Here is a 6,727-nt window from a genome sequence, read left to right as displayed (position 1 = left end):
CCTTAAGTACCATCCATCGTTCCTTCTTGGAACACTCCGACCGGTTTCGCCATCTTGCGGCTCATCAGGGAGCTACAAACAAACAGACCAAGTCCTTAGTGCGTCACTTGCAAAGGTTAGGTTTTAAAATGGTGGGCAGAGGGGGGAAACGCCCTCCCTATGTTGTCTGCCTCTTGGTTCTGGCCCGCACCTCAGACTGTTGCTGTTGTCCAAATGAATGCACCTTGTGCTTTAGCTTTAGGCACCATCCAGAGTTCCTGCTTGGCTACTACTGAATGTGTCCCGTCCTGCAGCCTTAAGTACCATCCATCGTTCCTTCTTGGAACACTCCGACCGGTTTCGCCATCTTGCGGCTCATCAGGGAGCTACAAACAAACAGACCAAGTCCTTAGTGCGTCACTTGCAAAGGTTAGGTTTTAAAATGGTGGGCAGAGGGGGGAAACGCCCTCCCTATGTTGTCTGCCTCTTGGTTCTGGCCCGCACCTCAGACTGTTGCTGTTGTCCAAATGAATGCACCTTGTGCTTTAGCTTTAGGCACCATCCAGAGTTCCTGCTTGGCTACTACTGAATGTGTCCCGTCCTGCAGCCTTAAGTACCATCCATCGTTCCTTCTTGGAACACTCCGACCGGTTTCGCCATCTTGCGGCTCATCAGGGAGCTACAAACAAACAGACCAAGTCCTTAGTGCGTCACTTGCAAAGGTTAGGTTTTAAAATGGTGGGCAGAGGGGGGAAACGCCCTCCCTATGTTGTCTGCCTCTTGGTTCTGGCCCGCACCTCAGACTGTTGCTGTTGTCCAAATGAATGCACCTTGTGCTTTAGCTTTAGGCACCATCCAGAGTTCCTGCTTGGCTACTACTGCATTAGGGTTAGGGTTAGGGTTAGGGTTAGGGTTAGGGTTAGGGTTAGGGTTAGGGTTAGGGTTAGGGTTAGGGTTAGGGTTAGGGTTAGGGTTAGGGTTAGGGTTAGGGTTAGGGTTAGGGTTAGGGTTAGGGTTAGGGTTAGGGTTAGGGTTAGGGTTAGGGTTAGGGTTAGGGTTAGGGTTAGGGTTAGGGTTAGGGTTAGGGTTAGGGTTAGGGTTAGGGTTAGGGTTAGGGTTAGGGTTAGGGTTAGGGTTAGGGTTAGGGTTAGGGTTAGGGTTAGGGTTAGGGTTAGGGTTAGGGTTAGGGTTAGGGTTAGGGTTAGGGTTAGGGTTAGGGTTAGGGTTAGGGTTAGGGTTAGGGTTAGGGTTAGGGTTAGGGTTAGGGTTAGGGTTAGGGTTAGGGTTAGGGTTAGGGTTAGGGTTAGGGTTAGGGTTAGGGTTAGGGTTAGGGTTAGGGTTAGGGTTAGGGTTAGGGTTAGGGTTAGGGTTAGGGTTAGGGTTAGGGTTAGGGTTAGGGTTAGGGTTAGGGTTAGGGTTAGGGTTAGGGTTAGGGTTAGGGTTAGGGTTAGGGTTAGGGTTAGGGTTAGGGTTAGGGTTAGGGTGTATGGTGTGGGCAGGAGGGTAGTTACACCCTCTTGTGTTCGTATTCTCACTCATCCCTTGAGCTTCTTGTCACTTATACCTGCCACTTTTGGTTGGCCCACGCTTTACCTTACCACCTGGCTTCTTTTTCTTGCCGATCGCTTCTTAGTAATTTCTTGATCCGTAATCCTTTGATCCCCCTCTGGGGTTATAATCAGTTCCTGGGTTTTGCCAATTTATGGCCTCTATGTCGTATTTAGTTATTATTATTGGTGTTGGAACTCTACCCTTTATTTTACGTAGTGTTAGGGTTATGTTGTATTGAGGTTGGGGGGTTCAGGTTAGGGTTAGGGTTGCTGCACTGGGGTTAGTGTTGGGGTTAGGTGAGGGTCAGGGTCGCAGTTAGGTTCAGGGCTATATTGGGGTTAGGTTGGGGTGCATCAGGGTTAGGGTTAGGTGTTTAGGGGTGGGGTGGGGTTAGGGTTATGTTTTAGGGGTAGGGTTGGGTGCATCAGGGTTAGGGTTAGGTGTTTAGGGGTAGGGTAGGGTGCATCAGGGTTAGGGTTAGGTGTTTAGGGGTAGGGTAGGGTGCATCAGGGTTAGGGTCCAGGGTCAGAGTTGTGATTAGATTCAGGGCTGGGGGGTTGGAGTTATGGGTTAGGGTTGCATTAGGGGTAGGGTTAAGTGAGGGTCAGGGTTTAGGAGTAGGGTGGGGTGTGTTAGGCTTAGATTTTAGGGGTGGGGTGGGAGATTAGGTTTGCTGTATTAGAGTTACGGTTAGGCTTTAGGGGTAGAGTGGGGTGCATTTGGAGAGTTGTGATTAGATTCCGGGCTGGGGGGTTGGAGTTATGGGTTAGGGTTGCATTAGGGGTAGGGTTAAGTGAGGGTCAGGGTTTAGGAGTAGGGTGGGGTGTGTTAGGCTTAGATTTTAGGGGTGGGGTGGGAGATTAGGTTTGCTGTATTAGAGTTACGGTTAGGCTTTAGGGGTAGAGTGGGGTGCATTTGGAGAGTTGTGATTAGATTCAGGGCTGGGGGGTTGGAGTTATGGGTTAGGGTTGCATTAGGGGTAGGGTTAAGTGAGGGTCAGGGTTTAGGAGTAGGGTGGGGTGTGTTAGGCTTAGATTTTAGGGGTGGGGTGGGAGATTAGGTTTGCTGTATTAGAGTTACGGTTAGGCTTTAGGGGTAGAGTGGGGTGCATTTGGAGAGTTGTGATTAGATTCAGGGCTGGGGGGTTGGATTTATGGGTTAGGGTTGCATTAGGGGTAGGGTTAAGTGAGGGTCAGGGTTTAGGAGTAGGGTGGGGTGTGTTAGGCTTAGATTTTAGGGGTGGGGTGGGAGATTAGGTTTGCTGTATTAGAGTTACGGTTAGGCTTTAGGGGTAGAGTGGGGTGCATTTGGAGAGTTGTGATTAGATTCAGGGCTGGGGGGTTGGAGTTATGGGTTAGGGTTGCATTAGGGGTAGGGTTAAGTGAGGGTCAGGGTTTAGGAGTAGGGTGGGGTGTGTTAGGCTTAGATTTTAGGGGTGGGGTGGGAGATTAGGTTTGCTGTATTAGAGTTACGGTTAGGCTTTAGGGGTGGAGTGGGGTGCATTTGGAGAGTTGTGATTAGATTCAGGGCTGGGGGGTTGGAGTTATGGGTTAGGGTTGCATTAGGGGTAGGGTTAAGTGAGGGTCAGGGTTTAGGAGTAGGGTGGGGTGTGTTAGGCTTAGATTTTAGGGGTGGGGTGGGAGATTAGGTTTGCTGTATTAGAGTTACGGTTAGGCTTTAGGGGTAGAGTGGGGTGCATTTGGAGTTAGGATTTGGGATATGGATGTGGTCTGTTTGTAGTTAGGGTTGGGGCTTTGGTCTGTTTGTTGTGGGCAGTGTGGGGTTTAGTGGTTTTGGTTAGCTTAAACAGTAGGGGTTAGCTCTGTTTATTGTGATTAGGGTAGGGTGTGGTGTGGTTGCGGTTTGGGAGGTTTATCAAGTTGGGGTTGGGATTTGTGGTAATTAAGGTCGGGGCAGTTTTGTTTTTTGATGTTGGATTTCCCCCATTTTAGATCTGATTTAAGCCCTTTGGTAACTGAGTTTGTAGGGTTGTTATCCAGTGTTTTTCCCTCCTCTTCCTTTGTGAGGTTGTCCAGTTCATGTTGGTCTCCAACCCCATAAATTCCAGGGATTCAAGACCATGCTCCATGAAGTGTCGGGAGGTAGGTTTGTATACATCCTTTGTTCTAATAGCACTGAGGTGCCCTGTGAGCCTCATCCTTAGACTATTCCCTGTTTCTCCTACATACAAGATGTGGCATTGTTTGCATCGAATTGCATAAACAGCATTGTGCTGTTCACATGTAATTCTTTGTTTAATTAGGGCTGCTTTTCCTGTGTGTCTATTTTGTATCATTTTGCGGATTATTAGGTATTTACACGTCCCACATTTTGGGTTTGTGCAGTTCTGGGTTGTCTGTTTTCTTATCCTACTCCGAACCAGCATGTCGCGAAGGTTCCGAGTTCTTTTGTATGCCGACGTTATGTGGTATCGACTAAGTGTGTCAACATCCTCTTTTAGTTTCCCAAATTGGGTTTTAATCACTCCGTGTATTAGTTTGGTCATTGTATCGTATGTCGTTATCAGTGGTAGTCTTGCTACTTCTCTGTTTGGCCGTGGGCTATTCAGTCCCCTCAGGAAATCAGACTTAAGGTGCCTGAGGAACCTTTTTGTGTAACCTCTCTGTCTCAGTGCAGTAAATAGGGTTGTGGTGGCTTCCCTAAAGTCCTCTCCGTTTGTGCATATGCGGTGAAAACGTGTCAGTTGTGACTTCACCAGCCCCCGAAAGGTATGTTTTGGATGGTGGCTGTTTATGTGCAGGAGTGTGTGTGTGTCTGTTTCTTTAAAGAATACCTTTGTTGCTAGCTTGTGGCTGTTATTCTCCTGTTGTAATTTAAATACTGTGGTGTCCAGGAAATCCACACTTTCTCTATGTGTTGTAACTTTAAGTTTAATAGATTGGTGGTGACTGTTGAGAATACCTACAAATTCTTGCAATTCTGTTTCTGTGTGAGTCCAGACTCCCCATATGTCATCCAGGTATCTGTAATAACACATCGGGAGCTTGGAACACTTTTCAAAGACTGTGTTTTCCCAGTCTGCCATGTATATGTTTGCGTAGGCCGGGGCAAATTTCTTGCCCATAGCCGTGCCCTTAATCTGTAGGTAGAATTGCTCCTGGAATTCAAAGTCATTTTTTGTTAGTCCTAGGTGTAATAGCTGGATTATGGCTGCATCTGGTCTGTGGGGTTGGGGGAACTTTCTAAGGATATTTTCCACTGCCTGTATGCCTCTGTCTGTTTCTATGTTTGTGTATAGGCTTTCAATGTCCATGGTAAAGAGTATTGCGTTCGGGGGTACGGTCAGTGAGTTCACTATTTCTATGAAGTGGTAAGTGTCTTTAATGTAGCTAGGGTGCTTCTGTGATAAGGGGTTTAGGAATGAGTCAATGTATTCTGCTATCCTGTAGGATTCACTACCACAGTCTGACACAATGGGTCTTCCTGGTGGTATTTCTCCTGGTACAGTCCATGTGTCAGGGTGCTTGTGTATTTTGGGTAGTATGTAGAATTTTCTGGGTTGTGGTTGTTCCCCCCTTAGGTATTCCACTTGTTTCTGATTCAAGTGTTTAGATTTCTTTAGTTCTGTTAAAATGTTTCCAATCTCCTTTCGTGTGTCCTGGTAAATTGGTCCTGCTAATTTCGTGTAGTGGGCTGTATTATTAAGCTGTCTGTGAGCTTCAAGTAGATACTGTTGCCTATCCATGATCACTATACTACTGCCCTTATCTGCTGGTTTTATGATTATATCTAGATTGTTTCTAAGTTCTATGATTGCCCGTCTCTCTCTTCCAGTGAGGTTTTGCTTGTCTGTCTGTTTAGGGATTTTTTCAATTTGTGATTGAGTCTGTTTAATAAAGTTTAGGATTTCTGGCTCTATTTTATTGTTTGGTGGGGTCCATTCTGATGGTGGTGTAAAAGGTTGCTTGTCTGTTTCTGAATCGCTAAAGTAATCGGTCAGTTTTACTCTCCTGTAAAACCTTTTCAGATCTTCCTGAATTTGTACTTTACAATGTTTTGGGGTTGGAACAAATGTAAGGCCCTTGTTTAAAACCCTCTCCTGTACCTCTGTGGGGTTAAAGAGTTGGGAAATATTAATAACAGTTTTTCCCAGGTGTAATCTACCCTTCTCTTGGGTTAAAGTCCTTTTTAGTTTAAAGACTTCATCCACTGGTTTATTATGTTATGGGCAGTGCTATCTGTCCAATGGATGTGGTCAGCCCCCACTTTAAAGGATCTAGCATTAATTGCTGGTATGTAATTCTGTTTTTTTATATGCTGGTTAATTCCTCTGATTGTATCCCTCTCTGTTTCTGGAAGTAAGTTACTGAAGTTAATTTCCGGCACCCAGATCTGAGCATTTGGGAATGTGCTCTTAGCCAATTTAAGTAATGACTGCAGTTGCTTGGTTGCAGTCAGTGGTCTCTGCGTTCGATTATTAATGCCAACTGAGAGCACCACCTTTTTGGTCTCCGGACAGGGTTCCAATTTGTCCAGAATTGCTGTGACATGAATGAATTTAGCTCCTGGAAAGCTATCAATTTGGGTGGTGGGATTTGGGCATCTTTTTATCTTGGAGAGGTTGGAATCTCCTATTATTAAAATGGATTTTCTGGGTTCCAATTTCCAGGTAATGTTTTTTCGGCTGGTGTTGGGGTGCCTCGTCACTCTCTGTGCATCTTCCCCTTCAGAGTCAGGTTCTGCCCCTGTTGGTGTGTTTTCTGTTTCTATGTCTGCTACCCCTGCCTCCCCTATTGTGTTCCCTACCTCGGCTTCAGCTATTTCTGCCTCTCCTACTGTGTTGTCTGTCTGGGCCCTCATTGTTCCTGTCCTCCTTTCTGTGTCTATTGGGTTTACCTGTCCGGTCTGGTCGCTCCTTTGTTTCTGTGGAAGGGGTTGTTTTGTGACACTGATCTCGGGCTCTAGAACTGCTGTATTTCTTGGGATGGTTGGTTTGGTACAGTCTTTCTTTTGTCTCTGTGGGAGCGGTTGGTACGTGACCCTGGTTTTGGGGTACAGGAATGTTGTGCATGGATTTGTCCCTGGTGTAGGAGGGGTTCTCCCTTCTGTTTGTTTTGGGTCTGAGGAATCCCTAGTGATTTGGTTTAATACGGTCTGATGTTGGTTCCCCATGTAGTGCTGGGGTCTACGTGGCTCAGGCTCTTGAGAGCCAAGTGTGATGTCCAGGTCCCTAATG

The sequence above is a fragment of the Heptranchias perlo genome, unplaced genomic scaffold (genome assembly GCF_035084215.1).
Source record: "Heptranchias perlo isolate sHepPer1 unplaced genomic scaffold, sHepPer1.hap1 HAP1_SCAFFOLD_127, whole genome shotgun sequence".
NCBI lineage: Eukaryota > Metazoa > Chordata > Chondrichthyes > Hexanchiformes > Hexanchidae > Heptranchias > Heptranchias perlo.
The sequence above is the reverse complement of the archived record's forward strand: the minus strand, read 5'-3'. Positions refer to the sequence as shown.